A 24548-nucleotide genomic window follows, 5' to 3' on the forward strand; every position below is an offset into this window, starting at 1 on the left:
AGAATTTGCAGAATTTGCAGAATTTGAAGAATTTGCAGAATTTGCGTAATCTGCAAAATTTACAGAATTTGCAATTTGCAGAATTTGCAATTTGCAGAAATTGCAATTTGCAGAATTTGCAATTTGCAATTTGCAGAATTTGCAGAATTTGCAGAATTGGCAGAATTTGCAGAATTTGCAGAATTTGCAGAATTAGTTGAATTTGCAATTTGCAGAATTTGCAGAATTTGTAGAATTAGCAGAATTTGCAGAATTTGCAGAATTTGCAGAATTTGCAGAATTTGCAGAATTTGCAGAATTTGCAGAATTTGCAGAATTTTCAGAATTTTCAGAATTTGCAGAATTTGCAGAATTTGCAGAATCAGTTGAATTTGCAGAATTAGTTCAATTTGCAGAATTAGTTGAATTTGCAGAATTTGCAATTTGCAGAATTTGCAGAATTTGTAGAATTAGCAGAATTTGCAGAATTAGTTGAATTTGCAATTTGCAGAATTAGCAGAATTTGCAGAATTAGCAGAATTAGTAGAATATGCAGAATTTGCAGAATTTGCAGAATTTGCAGAATCAGTTGAATTTGCAGAATTAGTTCAATTTGCAGAATTAGTTGAATTTGCAGAATTTGCAATTTGCAGAATTTGCAGAATTTGTAGAATTAGCAGAATTTGCAGAATTAGTTGAATTTGCAATTTGCAGAATTAGCAGAATTAGTAGAATTTGCAGAATTTGCAGAATTTGCAGAATTTGCGTAATCTGCAAAATTTACAGAATTTGCAATTTGCAGAATTTGCAATTTAAAGAATTTGCAGATTTATCAGAATTTGCAGAATAACAAGCATTTGTAGAATTAGTTGAATTTGCAGAATTTGCAATTTGCAGAATTTGCAATTTGCAGAATTTGCAGAATTTGCAGAATTTGCAGAATTTGCAGAATTTGCAGAATTTGCAGAATTTGCAGAATTTGCAGAATTTGCAGAATTTGCAGAATTTGCAGAATTTGCTGAATTTGCAAAATTTTCAGAATTTGCAGAATTTGCAGAATTTGCAGAATTTGCAGAATTTGCAGAATTTGAGAATTTGCAGAATTTGCAGAATTTGCAGAATTTGCAGAATTAGTTGAAGTTGCAGAATTAGTTGAATTTGCAATTTGCAATTTGCAGAATTTGCAGAATTTGCAGAATTAGCAGAATTAGCAGAATTTGCAGAATTAGTTGAATTTGCAGAATTTGCAATTTGAAGAATTTGCAGAATTTGCAGAATTTGCAGAATTAGCAGAATTTGCAGAATTAATAGAATTTGCAGACTTTGCAGAATCTGCAAAATTTACAGAATTTGCAATTTGCAGAATTTGCAATTTAAAGAATTTGCAGATTTATCAGAATTTGCAGAATAACAAGAATTTGTAGAATTAGTTGAATTTGCAGAATTTGCAATTTGCAGAATTTGCAGAATTAGTAGAATTTGCAGAATTGGCAGAATTTGCAGAATCTGCAAAATTTACAGAATTTGCAATTTGCAGAATTTGCAATTTAAATAATTTGCAGATTTAGCAGAATTTGCAGAATAACAAAAAATTGTAGAATTAGTTGAATTTGCAGAATTTGCAATTTGCAAAATTAGCAGAATTTGCAGAATCAGCAGAATTTGCAGAACTTGCAGAATTAGCAGAATTAGCAGAATCTGCAGAATTATCAGATCTAGCAGAACCAGCAGAATTAGTAGAATTTGCAGAATTAGCAAAATTAGCAGAATTTGCAGAATTTGCAAAAATTTGCAAAATTTGCAGAATTTGCAGAATTTGCAGAATTTGCAGAATTTGCAGAATTTGCAGAATTTGCAGAATTTGCAGAATTTGCCGAATTTGCAGAATTTGCAGAATTTGCAGAATTTGCAGAATTTGCAGAATTTGCAGAATTTGCAGAATTTGCAGAATTTGCAGAATTTGCAGAATTTGCAGAATTTGCAGAATTTACAGAATTTACAGAATTTGCAATTTGCAGAATTAGCAGGATTTGCAGAATTACAACAATTTCCAGAATTAGCAGAATTTGCAGAATTTGCAAAAGTAGCAGAATTTGCAGAATTTGCAAAATTTGCAGAAATTGCAGAAATTGCAGAATTTACAGAACTTGCAGAATGTGCAGAATTTGCAATTTGCAGAATTTGCAATTTAATGAATTTGCAGAATTAGCGGAATTACAAGAATTTGCAGAATTAGCCAAATTTGCAGAATTCACAGAATTTGCAGAATCTGCAGAATTTGTCATTTGCAGAATCTGCAGAATCTGAAAAATTTGCAGAATTTGCAAAATTTGCGATTTTCAATTCGCAGAATTTGCAATTTAATGAATTTGCAGAATTTGCAGAATTACAAGAATTTGCAGAATTAGCAGAATTTGCAGAATTTACAGAATTTACAGAATTTACAGAATTTACAGAATTTACAGAATTTACAGAATTTACAGAATTTACAGAATTTACAGAATTTACAAAATATACAGAATTTACAGAATTTACAGAATTTACAGAATATTTAGAATTTACAGAATTTACAGAATTTTTCAGAATTAACAGAATTTACAGAATTTACAGGATTAGCAGCATTTACAGAATTTACAGAATTTACAGAATTTACAGAATTTACAGAATTTACAGAATTTACAGAATTTACAGAATTTACAGAATTTACAGAATTTACAGAATTTACAGAATTTACAGAATTTACAGAATTTACAGAATTTACAGAATTTACAGAATTTACAGAATTTACAGAATTTACAGAATTTACAGAATTTACAGAATTTACAGAATTTACAGAATTTACAGAATTTACAGAATTTACAGAATTTACAGAATTTACAGAATTTACAGAATTTACAGAATTTACAGAATTTACAGAATTTACAGAATTTACAGAATTTACAGAATTTACAGAATTTACAGAATTTACAGAATTTACAGAATTTACAGAATTTACAGAATTTACAGAATTTACAGAATTTACAGAATTTACAGAATTTACAGAATTTACAGAATTTACAGAATTTACAGAATTTACAGAATTTACAGAATTTACAGAATTTACAGAATTTACAGAATTTACAGAATTTACAGAATTTACAGAATTTACAGAATTTACAGAATTTACAGAATTTACAGAATTTACAGAATTTACAGAATTTACAGAATTTACAGAATTTACAGAATTTACAGAATTTACAGAATTTACAGAATTTACAGAATTTGCAGAATTTACAGAATTTACAGAATTTACAGAATTTACAGAATTTACAGAATTTACAGAATTTACAGAATTTACAGAATTTACAGAATTTACAGAATTTACAGAATTTACAGAATTTACAGAATTTACAGAATTTACAGAATTTACAGAATTTACAGAATTTACAGAATTTACAGAATTTACAGAATTTACAGAATTTACAGAATTTACAGAATTTACAGAATTTACAGAATTTACAGAATTTACAGAATTTACAGAATTTACAGAATTTACAGAATTTACAGAATTTAGAGAATTTACAGAATTTACAGAATTTACAGAATTTACAGAATTTACAGAATTTACAGAAATTACAGAAATTACAGAATTTACAGAATTTACAGAATTTACAGAATTTACAGAATTTACAGAATTTACAGAATTTACAGAATTTACAGAATTTACAGAATTTACAGAATTTACAGAATTTACAGAATTTACAGAATTTACAGAATTTACAGAATTTACAGAATTTACAGAATTTACAGAATTTACAGAATTTACAGAATTTACAGAATTTACAGAATTTACAGAATTTACAGAATTTACAGAATTTACAGAATTTACAGAATTTACAGAATTTACAGAATTTACAGAATTTACAGAATTTACAGAATTTACAGAATTTACAGAATTTACAGAATTTACAGAATTTACAGAATTTACAGAATTTACAGAATTTACAGAATTTACAGAATTTACAGAATTTACAGAATTTACAGAATTTACAGAATTTACAGAATTTACAGAATTTACAGAATTTACAGAATTTACAGAATTTACAGAATTTACAGAATTTACAGAATTTACAGAATTTACAGAATTTACAGAATTTACAGAATTTACAGAATTTACAGAATTTACAGAATTTACAGAATTTACAGAATTTACAGAATTTACAGAATTTACAGAATTTACAGAATTTACAGAATTTACAGAATTTACAGAATTTACAGAATTTACAGAATTTACAGAATTTACAGAATTTACAGAATTTACAGAATTTACAGAATTTACAGAATTTACAGAATTTACAGAATTCACAGAATTTACAGAATTTACAAAATTTACAGAATTTAAAGAATTTACAGAATTTATAGAATTTACAGAATTCACAGAATTTACAGAATTTACAGAATTTACAGAATTTACAGAATTTACAGAATTTACAGAATTTACAGAATTTACAGAATTTACAGAATTTACAGAATTTACAGAATTTACAGAATTTACAGAATTTACAGAATTTACAGAATTTACAGAATTTACAGAATTTACAGAATTTACAGAATTTACAGAATTTACAGAATTTACAGAATTTACAGAATTTACAGAATTTACAGAATTTACAGAATTTACAGAATTTACAGAATTTACAGAATTTACAGAATTTACAGAATTTACAGAATTTACAGAATTTACAGAATTTACAGAATTTACAGAATTTACAGAATTTACAGAATTTACAGAATTTACAGAATTTACAGAATTTATAGAATTTACAGAATTTACAGAATTCACAGAATTTACAGAATTTACAGAATTTACAGAATTTACAGAATTCACAAAATTTACAGAATTTAAAGAATTTACAGAATTTATAGAATTTACAGAATTCACAGAATTTACAGAATTCACAGAATTTACAGAATTTACAGAATTTACTGAATTTACTGAATTTACAGAATTTACAGAATTTACAGAATTTACAGAATTTACAGAATTTACAGAATTTACAGAATTTACAGAATTTACAGAATTTACAGAATTTACAGAATTTACAGAATTTACAGAATTTACAGAATTTACAGAATTTACAGAATTTACAGAATTTACAGAATTTACAGAATTTACAGAATTTACAGAATTTACAGAATTTACAGAATTTACAGAATTTACAGAATTTACAGAATTTACAGAATTTACAGAATTTACAGAATTTACAGAATTTACAGAATTTACAGAATTTACAGAATTTACAGAATTTACAGAATTTACAGAATTTACAGAATTTACAGAATTTACAGAATTTACAGAATTTACAGAATTTACAGAATTTACAGAATTTACAGAATTTACAGAATTTACAGAATTTACAGAATTTACAGAATTTACAGAATTTACAGAATTTACAGAATTTACAGAATTTACAGAATTTACAGAATTTACAGAATTTACAGAATTTACAGAATTTACAGAATTTACAGAATTTACAGAATTTACAGAATTTACAGAATTTACAGAATTTACAGAATTTACAGAATTTACAGAATTTACAGGATTTACAGAATTTACAGAATTTACAGAATTTACAGAATTTACAGAATTTACAGAATTTACAGAATTTACAGAATTTACAGAATTTACAGAATTTACAGAATTTACAGAATTTACAGAATTTACAGAATTTACAGAATTTACAGAATTTACAGAATTTACAGAATTTACAGAATTTACAGAATTTACAGAATTTACAGAATTTACAGAATTTACAGAATTTACAGAATTTACAGAATTTACAGAATTTACAGAATTTACAGAATTTACAGAATTTACAGAATTTACAGAATTTACAGAATTTACAGAATTTACAGAATTTACAGAAATTACAGAATTTACAGAATTTGCGGAATTTGCAGAATTTGCAGAATTTGCAGAGTTTGCAGAATTTGCAATTTTTTAATTTGTAATCTTCTCCTTCTCCTTCTCCTTCTCCTTCTCCTTCTCCTTCTCCTTCTCCTTCTCCTTCTCCTTCTCCTTCTCCTTCTCCTTCTCCTTCTCCTTCTCCTTCTCCTTCTCCTTCTCCTTCTCCTTCTCCTTCTCCTTCTCCTTCTCCTTCTCCTTCTCCTTCTCCTTCTCCTTCTCCTTCTCCTTCTCCTTCTCCTTCTCCTTCTCCTTCTCCTTCTCCTTCTCCTTCTCCTTCTCCTTCTCCTTCTCCTTCTCCTTCTCCTTCTCCTTCTCCTTCTCCTTCTCCTTCTCCTTCTCCTTCTCCTTCTCCTTCTCCTTCTCCTTCTCCTTCTCCTTCTCCTTCTCCTTCTCCTTCTCCTTCTCCTTCTCCTTCTCCTTCTCCTTCTCCTTCTCCTTCTCCTTCTCCTTCTCCTTCTCCTTCTCCTTCTCCTTCTCCTTCTCCTTCTCCTTCTCCTTCTCCTTCTCCTTCTCCTTCTCCTTCTCCTTCTCCTTCTCCTTCTCCTTCTCCTTCTCCTTCTCCTTCTCCTTCTCCTTCTCCTTCTCCTTCTCCTTCTCCTTCTCCTTCTCCTTCTCCTTCTCCTTCTCCTTCTCCTTCTCCTTCTCCTTCTCCTTCTCCTTCTCCTTCTCCTTCTCCTTCTCCTTCTCCTTCTCCTTCTCCTTCTCCTTCTCCTTCTCCTTCTCCTTCTCCTTCTCCTTCTCCTTCTCCTTCTCCTTCTCCTTCTCCTTCTCCTTCTCCTTCTCCTTCTCCTTCTCCTTCTCCTTCTCCTTCTCCTTCTCCTTCTCCTTCTCCTTCTCCTTCTCCTTCTCCTTCTCCTTCTCCTTCTCCTTCTCCTTCTCCTTCTCCTTCTCCTTCTCCTTCTCCTTCTCCTTCTCCTTCTCCTTCTCCTTCTCCTTCTCCTTCTCCTTCTCCTTCTCCTTCTCCTTCTCCTTCTCCTTCTCCTTCTCCTTCTCCTTCTCCTTCTCCTTCTCCTTCTCCTTCTCCTTCTCCTTCTCCTTCTCCTTCTCCTTCTCCTTCTCCTTCTCCTTCTCCTTCTCCTTCTCCTTCTCCTTCTCCTTCTCCTTCTCCTTCTCCTTCTCCTTCTCCTTCTCCTTCTCCTTCTCCTTCTCCTTCTCCTTCTCCTTCTCCTTCTCCTTCTCCTTCTCCTTCTCCTTCTCCTTCTCCTTCTCCTTCTCCTTCTCCTTCTCCTTCTCCTTCTCCTTCTCCTTCTCCTTCTCCTTCTCCTTCTCCTTCTCCTTCTCCTTCTCCTTCTCCTTCTCCTTCTCCTTCTCCTTCTCCTTCTCCTTCTCCTTCTCCTTCTCCTTCTCCTTCTCCTTCTCCTTCTCCTTCTCCTTCTCCTTCTCCTTCTCCTTCTCCTTCTCCTTCTCCTTCTCCTTCTCCTTCTCCTTCTCCTTCTCCTTCTCCTTCTCCTTCTCCTTCTCCTTCTCCTTCTCCTTCTCCTTCTCCTTCTCCTTCTCCTTCTCCTTCTCCTTCTCCTTCTCCTTCTCCTTCTCCTTCTCCTTCTCCTTCTCCTTCTCCTTCTCCTTCTCCTTCTCCTTCTCCTTCTCCTTCTCCTTCTCCTTCTCCTTCTCCTTCTCCTTCTCCTTCTCCTTCTCCTTCTCCTTCTCCTTCTCCTTCTCCTTCTCCTTCTCCTTCTCCTTCTCCTTCTCCTTCTCCTTCTCCTTCTCCTTCTCCTTCTCCTTCTCCTTCTCCTTCTCCTTCTCCTTCTCCTTCTCCTTCTCCTTCTCCTTCTCCTTCTCCTTCTCCTTCTCCTTCTCCTTCTCCTTCTCCTTCTCCTTCTCCTTCTCCTTCTCCTTCTCCTTCTCCTTCTCCTTCTCCTTCTCCTTCTCCTTCTCCTTCTCCTTCTCCTTCTCCTTCTCCTTCTCCTTCTCCTTCTCCTTCTCCTTCTCCTTCTCCTTCTCCTTCTCCTTCTCCTTCTCCTTCTCCTTCTCCTTCTCCTTCTCCTTCTCCTTCTCCTTCTCCTTCTCCTTCTCCTTCTCCTTCTCCTTCTCCTTCTCCTTCTCCTTCTCCTTCTCCTTCTCCTTCTCCTTCTCCTTCTCCTTCTCCTTCTCCTTCTCCTTCTCCTTCTCCTTCTCCTTCTCCTTCTCCTTTTCCTTCGTGTATAGCTTTCACCCAAGTAGCAATTGCAACTTGTTGAAAGTTTTTAATGTTGCACAACTGCTACACATCTCCTTTTCCTTCGTGTATAGCTTTCACCCAAGTAGCAATTGCAACTTGTTGAAAGTTTTTAATGTTGCACAACTGCTACACAATATTTTTTATTGCTGGATATATTTGAAAAAAATTTCCACGGGTTTTTAAACAGATTGTGCAACTATGTAACTATAGAGCTGGTCAATAGTGTTAAGTATGCAAACATCAATAACAGTTGTGAAACTAATCAGAAACTTTGCTAACTTGCCCCAACAGTCTAACAAGTTGCAAATGGCTCTTTGTTTGCTATTCCACACTAAAACAGAACTGTCCAACTACCCAGTGCTCGACAAATGGCACAGCTATTGTTTTCATTATTTTGCTGCAATTAAGAACATGTTGCACAACATACAAACAAAATGCGCTTTTTCCATAACATAGTTGTTACCAAGAGAGTTACAAATACTACACAGTAACAAAGCGTGCTACTTGGGCAATTTCCAGTGGAATAAAAACTTTTGTATGTTAAGTGTCTGTAGTTCAAACAGATTTTCGTCTATGTTGGACAAACGAAAACTGGCAGATGACATATCATAGGTTTATAGGTTTCGTTATTGTATTCACAAAGGTCACATGAAAATGATTCTGAGCGTTAACCTAAGTGAACTACGTGTGATGGTCATACTATCCAGCTCTAGCTAGATTTTGCTTTCTCACCAGCAGTGTGGCCAGATAGAATTTCTTAATATCGGTAAACTAGCTAGTAAAGTGTATCGGTAATTATCGGTAGGCCGTATTATTGTTCCAAAAATGTAGTTTTTAAATAAAATAAAATAAATACTGAAACGCGGAAACGACAAATGACACTTTGAAAAAATTCAGCAAAGATGTTCAGTTATTGAACCTTGCACTGGGCACTCTGAGATTTTCGATCAAACGGTAGTTTTCGGTAGGAATAAGAAAATAACGGCTAGTTTTCCCCTGGTCGTCTGTGAATCAATAGGGAAGCCTAACATCGGTAGGACTACCGATAAATCGGTAGATCTGGCCACTCTGCTCACCAGTAATCCAGAACTTCTTCACTTCCTGAGACATCAATTTTATAAGACAAGTTTTAATTTAGCTAACAGTTAAGATGTTCTGTTATGCTAGTGCAGAGACGAGCACAAAATCAGATTTATTTAAGTCTAGCTCAATTTTGGAAAAACAGGGCATCGAAGAAATTTGAAAACTTCGTATCCACTGAAATTCTAATGTTTGAGCGCAACGAAAACTCAAATAGAGAGCCCCAATTGTCGCCCCATAATTTGATCCAATGCGTAGAAGATGACAGACGCTTCTCTAGCCAACGGCTTCAAATGACGAAAATAGGCTTACCGCGTTCATTGTCCAAAAAACTCCATTCTGAGATAATCGTGTTAAAATTTTGTGTTAACTTCATTCGTGGACGGCACCAGCGCGCTGCGAGCTGCTGTAATTTGAAATCTAGTGGTCCAATCTGGATGAAATTTTGCAGATATTTTCGAAACTTTGTATAAAACCATAGTGACAATTGATAATTTATGAGGATAGATTTATAACCTATGATAAAATTTTAATTGTATGATTTAGCGTTATATTAAACATCAATTGTTACTGGGGACCGCCTCCTCCCCCCTACAACACTTGCCCTGAATTATGTAACAAGAGCACTCGCTCTCTGTACTTCGTACAACACAGATAGTTTTATCGCTTGTCGTTACACTACCTTGTTATCCTGATCATTTAGAGAACGGGTTGACCATCAGGTTAAAACCCGTAGTAAACAAATTACAATCATTTGGATAATAGATTTTTTCTGCAAACTTAGGCAATACCTTTGGATGAGTGAATGAATGGGTCTGAATTCTGCCACCAGACGGCGCTAGTGAGTATAGTTTTTTTTCGGTCAACTGTATCTCACGTTTCATATTTTTTGGCTGGTCTGTGTCTTTGGTAAAGTTATTCATGGAATCAAAACCTAAGAGGTGGTGTGCCAAATAGTTCGAAATGCTGTCACTAGGCGGCACTAGTGAGTATACAATTTTTCCTAATTACTGTATCTCTAGCTTCCGATTTTTTTAAGATCAGCAAAGTTCGCGATTCAATCACTAGGCGGTGATATTGAGTATACTATTTTGTCAACATACTCTATACGGAATTCCTTACGATTCGCACGATTCGTAAGCACAAATCTTCTAGATTTCACATCAACTTGCATCACGCAGATGGGCCCAAATTGATACAGTGTACCCGAGCTTAAATGCTGCATTCGGCCGAATTGACCACCGATTACTATCAAAAAAATGTCACGGCGCATCACGGAATTTCGTTAAATGGCTGAGTTGACTCCTGCATTTCTTCTCAATTTACGAGCAAATCTGAAATCCCTCAAGGCAGCAACATGGGACCCCTACTGTTTGTATCATTCTGCAATGATGCGGTTTTATCACCTAATGTGAAATGTAAAAGTTTTATTTTTTAAGAAAACTTTGTCGAAGATATCGACCTTCTAAAAACTAAGGATCTTGAGATACAGGCAACAGACAAATAAACATTCTTACTGGTGCTACCCAGGGTTATAAATTAAAACAATTTGGTTCTACACAGGCTGGCTCTTAATCTGCTGATCAAGTTTTTCGAAGATTAACTTCTACATGATTGAGATCACGATATATTTTGAACGGATTGCTGTTTTGTTGAACTTTTTTTATCACTTAAAATTCCGTATTTTCTGACCGTCTTCGTTAAAGTGATCAATGATTTGTTAGGGCTTTTAAGAAACGTCGATAATTGCAACCTACATACGATAAGTTTATGAAAGAAATTATAAATCTTCACCAGCTTCCCCTATCCCGATCATATTCCATCGAAAATCCAATGTTCGGGTGCATATTCTCGCGAATTCATTTAATAAGTAGACTAGAAATGAAATCGGTTCCGCATTAATTAACTATAGTTCCCATCATCGAAAAGTAACAAGCGTGCAGTCTGTCTTGTGTCTTGTTTTGTTTCGACAAAGCCGGATTTCATTGCCACTGCCGCCCGGTCAAAAAATGCCAAGAGGGAACGAGCGATGCGCTGCACCAGCCGTCTGTCCTCGTTGGCCAGAAGGCAATATTCTGAATAAATCGTCAGCATGAAATCACCTCATTGAAAACTTGTTCATTTCGACTTTAGTTTGCTGATTTTCTTGGCTGCTTTGCTTAGGAAACCCATTAGTTAGAGAGACTATATACGTGCTCGAGCCAGAATACCTAGTAGAATGTGCCTAGCACAGCAAGGAAGGTTTCAAAACGCGTTCATCGCACTGGAATCCGTGCGTGAAACAATCGCGGGAAGCTTCGTTATCCGTTGTCTATCGGTTTGAATGAGAACTTTTCCCCGAAGCTATACGGAGATGCGAAGGTTAGGAATAGTTTTCTCTTCTGAAGGTTTATTTTTCATTAATGTGGCTTTATTCGGGCATTTTTAAAATGATTTCAAACTACTTAAGAGACTCGCGATTTTAGGCATGCATAGATATACAGATTTAATCGAGGGTCAATTATGAAATAAGTATTAGCTTTTGTCGCAAATTTTCGATGAAAGAAATACATTTTCCAAACAAACAAAGAATCATTTCACTCAAGAACCATTCTAAAGGAGCGAATGTTTACGAGTTCAGGAAAGAATTATTGAAAGGCTTAATCTGAAAGGTCCAAAACACTTACACCTTTAACATTTTACGATATTTCGAGAGGAAAAATCACACATCAACGATACTGAACTCTATGCAGAATTATACACAGACGTGCGCATCAAACTTGTCATGTCGGAAGGTAGCCTGAAGATTTGTGTCATCAAATAGAACAAACGATTTTCATGATGAGTTTCCCCTGGGAAGCGAAAGTATAACGAACCGAAAGACTAAACGTACTACGCTTGTTCATCTCACATGGTGCCATTTGAATCACGTGCGAGTTCCACTTGCAGTTGGAGAGCAGACGGTACAAAAAATTAGAAGAATTATTTCAAATCACGTCGGAGTGAAACACGTCCCGTTCTTTATCATTCGCGGATAAAATTTTTAACAATTCAATTCACGTTAATAGGATCCTAAACCATCTTATTATTTTCTGGGGCATTTTTTTGGCCACTTTGGCCTGGGGCTAAACGGGCAGTTGGGGTAAATTTTGTGTTAGATATATGATGTTGAATTAGTTATGAAATTTGTGTTTCGACTTCGTCGCATCAGAATCCGACACAAACTTCGTGACAGGACTAAGCTAGCGTCGGATTGACGCTAGCTCCAAAAAATGGAGACAAACCCTAAGCTCTGGAACACAATTAGTGTCTCCATTTTTGGAGCTAGTGTCAATCTGGCGTTAGCTTAGTCCTGTCACTAAGCTAGTGCCGGATTTCTGATGAGACGAAATGACGAATGAGACGAAACACAAATTCCATAACTAATTTAACGACTCCCAGGCTAACTTAACTCCATTTTTGCTTCAAAAACGTTCCGAGCTCTTCGAACATTGTACTTTGAATAAAGTTTTCACTATTAGTCTTGCAACGTGATACATGCAAAGACCAAGGAAAGACACACAGGCGTTAAAATATCATGTCGAACTATACTTGTGGTCTTGAAATAAAGTCCTCAGGCTCTCATTCCAATTCGGTACAGGAAAATGGAACTTGTCAGATACGATGAATGGCAATCTCTTTACTTTCAAACAGGCCCGTAGCCAGGATTTTGTTTCGGGAGGGGCTTAAAACTTATTCTGGTGACTAGAGATAGTCACTTGAAACTGAATGTAATTTTGAAAATTTCGTAGTGAAAACAGTTCCACTAATACAAGAATCCGATACAAGAAATGGTATAGTACATCGACGAATTCTTGCTTTTGAATTTGGTTTTTATTATTAATTTATAAGCTACCATTTTCACCGTTTGAATTTGCAAAAGTGGTCTGGAGGGTGCCCCCATCATACAACTTGAAGCCAACGAAGTGAGACTGTCCAGCGCAGATTCATACGATATGTGTTACATCAATTGCCTTGGAACGATTCGCTGAACCTGAACCATACGAAGATCGTTTTTTTTTTTCATTTCGTTTATTTGATAGGCACAAATGCGTTAGCTTGGCGGTGCCGAATTCTTTTGTTTTTACATTTTGAATATCTTAAAACTAGGAGGTTACAATGTTGAAATATTTTTTTTCATAAAAGAGAAAAAATTTACAGCTATCTTAAGACTAGAAAAAAAATTCTATATATAAGAGAGGGGGCAAAAGATTTTTTTTTATGAAAAATTTTAAAACAAGGAATTCAATAGTAATAGTTTTTTAGGAAATATTTACAGTTATCTTAAAACTAACAATATAGTTTGGTACACAAAAGGGGGAACAAATATTTATGAAAAATTTCACAGATGTTTTAAAACTAGGGATACAATTCTATTTACAAGATGGGGGACAATAGTTTTAACAAAGAGTAGAAATTACAACTATCTTAAAACTAGGAATACGGAATACAAATTTGATTTTTTATCGGATACTTATGCTTGGTCATTTCCAAAATCGGTGTAGAAGTAGTTGTATCAAGGACAGGGGAGAGAAGGCGTAGATGGTGACCGGTAGAGAAGAGCAAAACTTGCAACTTTCAGGCAAACGGGAGATCAGCGAAACAAATTTGCTCCTCAGTCTAGTAGGTCGGATTGGCGGATGGTATTCTTCGGAACCGCGGGGGATCCTTCAAAGGGAATCCTTCGGACCTCGAGTCGCTCTCGCTTCAGATTCCGTAGTGATAAGGGCGACGGCGGTTACATAGTGGCAGTCTGAAGCATATCGGTTCCACACGGCAAGAGGAAACTTCTAAAAACGAGAAATAAAAAGAGAGGGGCTAAATTGGGATATTTATCGTTTTTATGAAAGTATAAATAAGGGACATATAGGGGAAATCACGATTTGCCAGCATATCTCGGACTGGGACATTGGGTGGTCTACCTCGGGCCCGAAGGGAATCCTTTAACTGAGACCTGGCGTCCAAATACCCGGCGCATACCCAGACAACGTGCTCGATGTCATGATAGCCCTCGTCACAAGCGCACAGACTACTCTCCGCAAGCCCAATACGCCGCAAATGTGCATCTAAGGTGTAGTGGTTGGACATAAGTCGGGACATTACACGAATAAAATCCCGACCCACATCCATCCCCCTGAACCAAGGTTTCGTTGATACCTTTGGGATAATCGAATGTAGCCATCGTCCAAGTTCACCATTGCTCCACGAAGTTTGCCAACTGTTGAGTGTCCTCTGACGACAAATACTAAAAAATTCGTTGAAGCAGATTGGTCTTTCGTATATGTCACCATTTAATGCGCCCACCTTTGCTAATGAGTCGGCCTTTTCATTGCCCGGGATAGAACAATGAGAGGGGACCCAAACAAAGGTAATCTGATAAGATTTTTCAGATAACGTACACAAGGACTCCTGTATCTTCCCCAGAAAATACGGGAATTGCTTTTTAGGCTTCACCGCACGAAGAGCCTCGATAGAGCTGAGGCTGTCCGAAACGATAAAGTAGTGATCTGTGGGCAGAGTGTCGATGATCCCAAGGGTGTACTGAATTGCAGCTAACTCTGCGACGTAAACTGAAGCAGGATCATTGAGCTTGAATGAAGCGGTGATAGTATTGTTGAAGATACTGAAGCCAGTGGACCCATCGAGATTTGATCCGTCAGTGTAGAACATTTTGTCACAGTCGACTTCTCGGAATTTATTATAAAATATATTGGGGATCACTTGAGGGCGTATATGGTCCGGGATTCCACGAATCTCTTCCTTCATGGATGTGTCGAAGAATACAGTAGAATCAGAAGTATCTAGGAAACGAACACGGTTGGGAGTATACGTAGAAGGATTAATGCTCTGTGCCATGTAGTCGAAGTACAAGGACATAAATCGGGTTTGAGAATTAAGCTCGACGAGCCTCTCGAAGTTTTCAATCACCAACGGGTTCAGAATGTCGCATCGGATGAGCAATCGATATGAGAGTTCCCAAAATCGATTTTTTAGCGGAAGAACGCCCGCCAGCACTTCGAGACTCATCGTATGGGTCGAGTGCATGCAACCCAAGGCAATGCGCAAGCAACGATACTGGATTCTCTCCAGTTTGATGAAGTGTATGTTCGCAGCGGAGCGGAAACTGAAACACCCGTACTCCATCACCGACAATATCGTTGTTTGGTATAACCTGATCAGGTCTCCTGGGTGGGCACCCCACCATGTTCCAGTTATTGTTCGGAGAAAATTGATCCTTTGTTGGCATTTCTGTTTCAGATACCTAATGTGACATCCCCAGGTACCTTTAGAGTCGAACCAGACCCCGAGATATTTAAATGTGAAAACCTGGTTGATCGTTGCACCCATTAATAAAAGCTGGAGTTGCGCCGGCTCACGCTTCCTAGAAAAAACAACCAACTCAGTTTTCTCCGTGGAGAACTCAATACCCAGCTGAAGAGCCCAAGCAGACAAATTGTCCAAGGTATTTTGTAATGGTCCTTGCAAGTCGGCAGCTTTGGGCCCTGTAACAGAGACCACCCCGTCGTCTGCAAGTTGCCTTAGCGTGCATGAATTGGCAAGACAATCGTCAATGTCATTCACGTAAAAATTGTAGAGCAGGGGACTTAGACATGAGCCCTGGGGAAGACCCATGTAGCTAAATCGCGATGTTGTTAAATCGCCATGCGAAAAGTGCATGTGCTTTTCAGACAACAGGTTTAGCAAAAAGTTATTTAAAATTGGTGAAAGACCATGCTGGTGCAGCTTCTCTGACAGAATGTTGATAGAAACTGAGTCAAAAGCCCCCTTAATATCCAAGAAGACTGATGCCATCTGCTCTTTGTTAGCATAGGCCATTTGGATTTCTGTAGAAAGCAACGCAAGGCAATCGTTCGTCCCTTTGCCTTTGCGGAAGCCAAATTGTGTATCTGACAGTAAGCCATTTGCTTCAACCCAATTGTCGAGGCGAAACAAGATCATTTTCTCGAACAACTTCCGAATACAGGACAGCATTGCAATCGGCCGATACGAGTTGTGGTCGGAGGCTGGTTTTCCTGGTTTTTGAATGGCGATGACCTTCACTTGCCTCCAGTCATGAGGGACAATGTTACCCTCAAGAAACTTGTTAAATAAGTTCAGCAAGCGCCTTTTTGCAGTGTCAGGCAGATTCTTCAGCATGTTGAATTTGATTCTGTCTAACCCTGGGGCGTTATTGTTGCATGATAAGAGAGCAAGTGAAAACTCCACCATCGAAAACGGTGTTTCTTTCGCGGTATCGGGACGAGACGCGGCGCGGCACGTTTTCTGTACCGGGACAGAGTCCGGACAGATCTTCTTGGCGAAAGCGAATATCCAACGGTTTGAATATTCCACGTTCTCGTTGGTACTATTACGGTTACGCATACGTCGAGCCGTACCCCAAAGAGTGCTCATCGCTGTTTCTCTCGTTAACCCGTCGACGAACCGGCGCCAATAACTGCGTTTTTTGGCTTTTATTAAACTCTTCATTCGCCTTTCTAGCGACGCGTACTGTTGATAGCTAGCGGGTAACCCGTCTTCCCGGAAGGCCTTATATGCAGTGGACTTCTCCGCGTACAGCTCTGAGCACTCTTTATCCCACCACAGTGTGGGAGACCGTCCATGGGTATTCGCGCTGGGTACTGGTTTAGTCTGAGCTTGATTCGCACTGTCGAGAATCAAGCCAGCCAAAAACCTGTACTCTTCCTCCGGAGGAAGTTCTTGAGTGGATTCCATTTTAACGGATATCGCGGTCGCGTAACTCTTCCAATCAATGTTCCGTGTGAGGTCATACGAGGCATTGATTGTTTTCGATGGTCTTGAACCGTTAGCAATTGAAATCACGATAGGCAAATGATCGCTACCGTGAGGATCAGGGATCACCTTCCACATGCAATCTAACTGTAGCGATGTCGAGCAAAGCGATAAATCCAACGCGCTTGCGCGTGCTGGTGGTGTAGGAATCCGCGTCATTTCTCCCGTGTTTAAGATGGTCATGTTGAAATTGTCGCAAAGATCTTGGATTAATGTTGATCTATTATCATCATGAAGACAACCCCATACCGTACCGTGCGAGTTAAAGTCTCCCAGAACTAGCCGCGGTGCCGGTAAGGATTCCGTGATATTACAAAGCGTTGTGGAATTGCGGTAAGGATTCCGTGATATTACAAAGCGTTCGGAGCCCTACCGAGGCTCTAGGAGGAATGTAGATGGAAGCAATGCAAAGGTCTTTACCTTTGATTAAAACTTGACAAGCGACAATTTCAATGCCTGGTGTCGAAGGGAGGTTAATTCGGTTGAAAGAATAGCACTTTTTGATCCCCAAAAGTACTCCTCCATAGGGGTTGTCTCGATCCAGACGAATTATATTAAAGTCGTGGAAGTTGAGATTTATATCGGAAGTTAACCAAGTTTCACATAATGCGAAAGCATCACATTTTAAACTATTTAGTAAAAATTTAAAGGAATCGATTTTCGGGAGGATACTTCTGCTGTTCCACTGTAGAACAGTGATCGAATCGGTGACCTCGTTCGATGACTTAGCCATCGAAGGATACGATCGCTGCAAGGAGGGGCCATTTAGTAGTCAACTGCTTCAAAAATGTTTGCACTATAGGGAGAAAACGTATCAGAAGGCTTTTAAGAGGATCAGTAACATTGAAAGCTGTGAAAATTAAGTCCACTATGTCAGAAAATTTCATTAGTCCATTACTGGACTGAGTATCTGTTTGAAAAACGGGGACACTTGGGGTTTTTGGTGTCCCTGGAAGTGGTGGGTACTCCTTGTTAGAATTAATATTTCCAAGTCCTGGAGCAAATTGCTTCGGCTTTTGTGCATCACTTCCGTTGGATTTATTGGTTGTAGATGGCGCACTCTGAGTGGACGACACCTTGGCACCCTTACGAGGCAATGTAGGGGAGGCTATATTTCTCCTCTTCCTGGATTCCCCTGGGTTAACCAATGATGTTCCCTCTTGTGGGTCGTCAGATTCTTGCTCAACGCCAGCCAAAAGAGCAAAGGAATTTTCGGAAGGGACAGATGGCGAAGCATTCTTTAGCATTTCTGCATAAGAGTGCCTCGAGCGATCCTTAAGGGAGCGCTTAATTTTATCCCCGCGCTGCTTGTACACCGGGCATGACTTAAGAGCATGCGGAGGGCCCCCGCAGTAAATACACTTCTCAGTTTCTCCACCGCAAGCGTCATCCTCATGCTCTCCCTCGCATTTGCCGCACCGTTTTTTATTACCACAATAAGTGGCTGTGTGGCCCAGTTGCTTGCAATTGCTGCAGTTCATTACCCGCGGTACGAACAGGCGAACGGGTAAGCGAACCCTATCCAGGAGGACATAGTTGGGAAGAGCAGACCCGGAGAAAGTCACCCGAATCGAGTCTGACGGAGAATAAGTTGTCTTATCATTTTCTGTTTTTGCGGAATACAATTGCTTGCATTCCAGAATCTTCACCTTTTGAAGTGAAGGGTCCTTAAAGCAGCCAACCCCGTACTTCAACAGGTCTTCGCACTTTAGACCCGGTTCGGCGACTATTCCATCGATCTCCACTGCCCTACAAGGCACATACACTCTGAATTGTTTCGTAAAACGCTCGCTGCGAGCAATCTGGTTCGCCCGATTGAGGTCATTTACTATAACGCGTATCTTATTAGCTCGAACACGTGTTATCTGAGCTACGGCCGGGTAGTTAGCAGTCAGCTCCCGTGATATTTCTAGAATATTGGGCGATTTCGTGTTGGGCCGGAAATACACCACCCAGGGTCCATTTGAATTGGCTGGGTATGTTTTAATACGGGGAGGACTGGGGGAATCAGGGGAGAGAGTAATATCGGGTTTATCCGGTAAATCCATGGGAATATCATTCCCATCCAATGTTCCTTCCGAGAGATGAAACTTGTATTCAGGGGAAAGGGAAAAGTAGACCGATCGGGGAAAGGGAAACGAAAGAAAGAAAAATAATACTTAGCTTATATAGCGGCGTGTCCGGAAATTCTGGTATTCACTTCACCAGCCTGGGCACCGGCGAACAAAGACTGCCTCAAACAATAGTTGACCTTCACTGTCAATATATATTCTTGTTCACTTTATGCACAGCACCAGAAAACGAACTGCTTCGATCGAGAGCTCGGAGAGTTATGATACGAAGATCGTTGTCGATTATTGGGACTAAACACTTTAGAAGATCGTAGACCCGCGTCGTAAACTGCCTTCGTGTTTAAGCTTCTTATGGCTGAATATGATGTTCCCGATCTTCTATCATACCAACCCGTGTCCTTTGTTCTTTGTTCTCCAGCTACGCTTCCTACAACCGATATTAGAAATGACCCGTCGCTTCAACGATTATAACGACATCATCGACTTCGTCATTAGTTCCGCGCATGCCACCTTAAGTCATTTCTTGTTAGTATAGTCCATTAAGACTCAATTATTTAAATACAAATACAATTACAAGAGCATTTCGAGATTCGCTCCAAATCTTCTGATTAGGCAGGCGATTTGTAGATGCGCAGAAACGGTTCAACTCCTATTCAACTCATAATAATTTTATATAATAATTTTCAATTTAAATGATGATACATTAAAGACCATTTTCAGACAAGCGATAACAACTAATTATTTATCTATATAGGTATTCAGATTTTTCACAGATCCTATTCTTTTATGAAATTGATACTTTTTATATCATAAGACAGGCTTATTTTTCTAGGCAATTCTTCTACTAGATCCTTGAAACTATGGCAAAAACAGACCAGTAATTTTGTTTATTGATATGTAAAGGGTGTACAAAAGATACTACTGATTTCTCTACAAAGCATAAATAAGAACTATAGCTGTATTTACCTAGATTAAGCAAATATTGTATTTGAGCACACAAAGCTTACAGGTTTCATTTCGGAATTCATGGATTTTTAGACAATACAAAAGAGATGTTTCAATGAATTAATTTACTAAACTAGCCGGAATTTTATCTACTATAGGATTGTTCACTAAACGAAAGGAAATCCCCTGATTACTGTTATCTTCCAATTTACGTAAATTTTGATAAATGTAACCAGAGCTTAAAAAAATTGACATTCCTGCGTGAACTTGAAAGAGAACCGAAATTCAATTCCTACCCGCCGCGGTTTCAGAAACAAACTGAATTTCGTTTCTATGCTAGCTTATTGAGCGAAAATGCACTGGACATAAATTACGCAGCTCACTAATGCTAGAACTGTCCACATAATAAAAAATGAATGCTTTGGTTGGTGAAGGAATTTATATCTCCTCTGCACTCAAACATTCGATTCTGCATGAAATTTCAGTCAGTTGGAAAGTTAATGAATGACCGAGGCGTTGAATCTGAATGTCAGTTTCGATAAGCAGAAATAGTTAACTGATTTTGAAATTTCGAAGCACAGAATGTAACATTGATGACACCACTAGAATTACTCGAAACTATAAATATGGGTAAGCTAAATAATTTTAGCTTCACACTTGCTTCCGACAAATTAAAGAAACAAGTGCGATGCGTTTTCTCCTTCTTCTCCTGTGCCGAAGAGACTTTTTTCAGATTTCTAGGTTTTTAAATTATTGTAATTTATCCGATTTCTGTGAATCTTTTGCAAAATTTTTTGTCAGCGGCAGTTTTCGTGATGCGAAGATACTTGCAGTTACACTTTCTAAATCAATTCAAACAATTATCTCAGTAATTGATTCGTTTTTAATTAGCTCAAGTTTTTTTTTACAATCATCATCAAGATTGGAAGGGATGCATGGCTTCTTGAAGAAAGCTGTAATGCTTTTTGATTACAGGTTTGTTTTACCAAAATTTGGGAAACAATTTGAATCAACGTTACTCCACCATAACGTTGAATGTTATGCGGATAACGCAGACGTAATGTTTTTTCGAAAATGTTGTTTTATTCAAACCGAATTGAGAAGAGTGCATAGAAAAGATAGAAGATGCGCTCTTGAGGCTTCTTAGATTAGCTGATTATTTTTTCCTCCTCCGTGATTTCTGATCATCTCTCATTTTAGTCCAAGACGAATAAAAAACAGATCGTGAGACGGCTATATACTGAAGACATAAAATCGAAATTATTGAACTAATAGATTCAACCAGTCACAACATTTTAGTCGCAACAGTGTTGGACGAGAACGGCTTCCCTGGGAAGCTGACAAGACTGATTAAGGCTACGATGGATGGTGTAAGGTGTTGTGTCAAAATTTCTGGCGGCCTCTCGGGTTCGTTTGAAACACGCAGGGGACTAAGACAAGGCTATGGGTTGTCCTGCCTGCTGTTCAATATAGCGCAGGAAGGTGTAATGCGAAGAGCGGGGTTCAACATGCAGGGCACGATTTTCACGAGCTCCGGACAGTTTGTGTGCTTCGCTGACGACGTGGACATAATCGGTAGAAACAAGGAGACTGTAGCAGATCTGTATACCCGACTGAAGATGTGTCTAAGGCGAAGTACATGCTGGCTGGCGAAACCAATCGCGATAGGGAACGCTTGGGCAGTACTATCGACGGCGACGAGTTCGAGGGGGTTGACGTTTTCATCTATCTAGGCTCATTGGTGACTGCGGAAAATAACACCAGCCGTGAGAGCAGAAGGCGTATTATCTCTGGAAGTCGTGCTTACTATGGGCTCCACAAAGCTTTGAGATCCAGGAAGCTTCACCACCGCACGAAATTCGCCATGTACAACACACTGACTACACCGGTGGTTCTCTACGGGCTCGAAACGTGGACAATGCTCGAGGAGGATCTGCAAGCACTCGAAGTCTTCGAAAGAAGGGTGCTGAGAACGATCTTCGGTGGTGTTCAGGAGGATGGCGTGTGGAGGAGAAAGATGAACCACGAACTTGCGTGACTCTATGGTGAGCCAAGTATCCAGAAAGTAGCTCAAACTGGAAGGGTACGGTGGGCGGGGCATGCTGTGAGGATGCCGGACAACAACCCCACCAAGTTGGTTTTCACCTCCAACCCGGCAGGTACAAGACGGAGAGGAGCGTAGCGTTCCCGGTGGCTGGACCAAGTGGAGCAGAACCTGGTGAGTATCGGGCACCTGAGAGGTTGGAGACAAGCAGCAACTGACCGAGCGACGTGGCGGAATATTGTGGAACAGATTAAATTATGTTATATGCATTCTCAGTAAATTGAAATATTTTTTGCCTAGTACGCTTGAATGTGATGTCTAGTATTTATACTAAGAGTACAGAGTGCACAGACCTAATACAGTAATTCAAATTGGATACAATTCAAAAACGTGTCATTTAACTTTAAAATAGAGTTGCCAATATCGAGTATTACCTGAGTTTTGTCAAACGAGATAATCACTTACGATGATGCGTTCACTTTTGGAGAGTTTTAGTACTCAGTCGTCCATAAAACTTCTTCTACTATTTTTTACTCTTAAACATTTCAACTCTTTTTACTCTTAAACATTTCACGTAGATACCTGTTTACGAAGCAGGGAAGTATTTTTTTCTCGCCAACTGCGTATAGGGTGTCGTTCATATCTATCTCGCTATTGAACACTTCCGTTTCATAATCGTGTTCGCAAACATGCTTGCTTGTTGCCTTTATGATTGTGAATTTCCTCAATGATTGTGCTGGCTGTAGATTTTGAGATATTGACGCAGCTTTTGCCGTTGTCAATATTTCCTGAACATGTGCCACATATTTGGTAATTGTTTGTGTTCAGCGGTAAATAAATCGTAACGTGACGTTTTTCCACAGAACTGGAACGAACTAGCTTGCCTTTGATATGTGCAAAGAATACTATGTGTAATTGTACTATCGCATTATTTTTGTACTGCATTTCACCCATATGTGATATGCATCTGCAAGTAAGCGGTATCCGATCTTGTAACCGAACATTGATTCTCTCACCGTCCATTTATATAAAGATCTTAATTACAGCATTGTCACACACAACCATTAAAATTTAATGGATTTAAATCATTCAAGATCAATGATTTCGCCTGATCCAATTTGTTGAACGCTATGAGCGCAGAATACCTGAGGTGGTAGAACTCAATAAAGGTGGCTATCGTAAGTATAGCCTCCATTTTCACCTTCAGAAAATGTTTCTTATCACAAATACTCGGTCTTATGCGAATCACCACTAATCACAGTATTTGACCGGTGCGCCACTTCTTGCTTCTGCGACTCCCTCATCTCGACAGATTACTAGGGCACAGTGTAGTAGAAGTTTCCTTTGTTCTTCAGACAAGGAACACTATATAAAAGTAACTTTATTTGTCGTTCGCTTCACACCGGCTGGGACAGAAGCATAAACCACACTGAATTTCGTGACCATTGATTTTGGTTGCTGGAAACAGCTAACTAACTAACTTTATCTCAAACCAAACGAGCTATAAGCTAAAGTCGCTGATAATAATGTTTTAGAAATTTATTTTCAAAACATTTCGGGGGGGGAGGGCTTTAGCCCCTAGTCTCCCTCTAGCTACGTGCCTGCTTTCAAACTGTGTAACCCCGTTCCAATTTTTTTTATAGATTGCCTAACCATGGATTATCAGAGACCCCACACTTCAAATAAGTATTGGTTTTTTGCTGCTTTATTACTTAGTTTCGCAATATACTTTATTATAAAAACTTTTTTGCAGGCAAACGATAATTTATTTTTTCGAGCACGTATAATTCGTAGAAGTCATTGTCGAGCAGCACTTAATACCACTTTTAATTTTGAATACTATGCCGGTTCGAGGATGTACCAAAACTGTCATTTAGTCGAAACTCGTTTGTCGCTCGAAATGTAAAATGAGCAATTTTGTGTAAATTGAAAAGGTTCTTTTTCATACTGAGGTTTGGACTGTCACCAGTATTATAACAAACAGCAAAGGAATTCCTTTGTTGTAATAACGCTTCAAAGATTCCCGGAAAAACATATTACGACTTAACGATGCCCTTAATTTTACTCGGAAACCTACACTTTTATTCAATCTTCCATCACGTCCCGTTCATTATCCCCTTAGTCTTTGTGGACCACCCGGCAGACGAAAAAAACCATTCATTCCGAGCAATTTCGTGCTCAGTCCCTCAAACGTCCCGCACATAATTTAGCGACGATGTCGTTTTCTTTCAATTCGCCCTCCATCAAATATCTTCCGTTGGTCCATTTTAAGTAGTAATAAAATCCGTTACACCGGAAGCGTTCGGGTACTTTAATGTTTCATCCAGGCTTTTCAGACTGGCATTTCTAAAATTGTCTATATTGAATTGCTGACAAGCTTTAAATCCGGTTTTCGGCCAGCTTCGGTCGTTAACGATGATCAAAATCATTTCATGGAATAAAAATAGAATAGACCAGAATAAAAGAGCAACCGGAAAGAAGGACAGTTTTCCA

Source organism: Topomyia yanbarensis, chromosome 3 (genome assembly GCF_030247195.1).
Source record: "Topomyia yanbarensis strain Yona2022 chromosome 3, ASM3024719v1, whole genome shotgun sequence".
Taxonomy (NCBI): domain Eukaryota; kingdom Metazoa; phylum Arthropoda; class Insecta; order Diptera; family Culicidae; genus Topomyia; species Topomyia yanbarensis.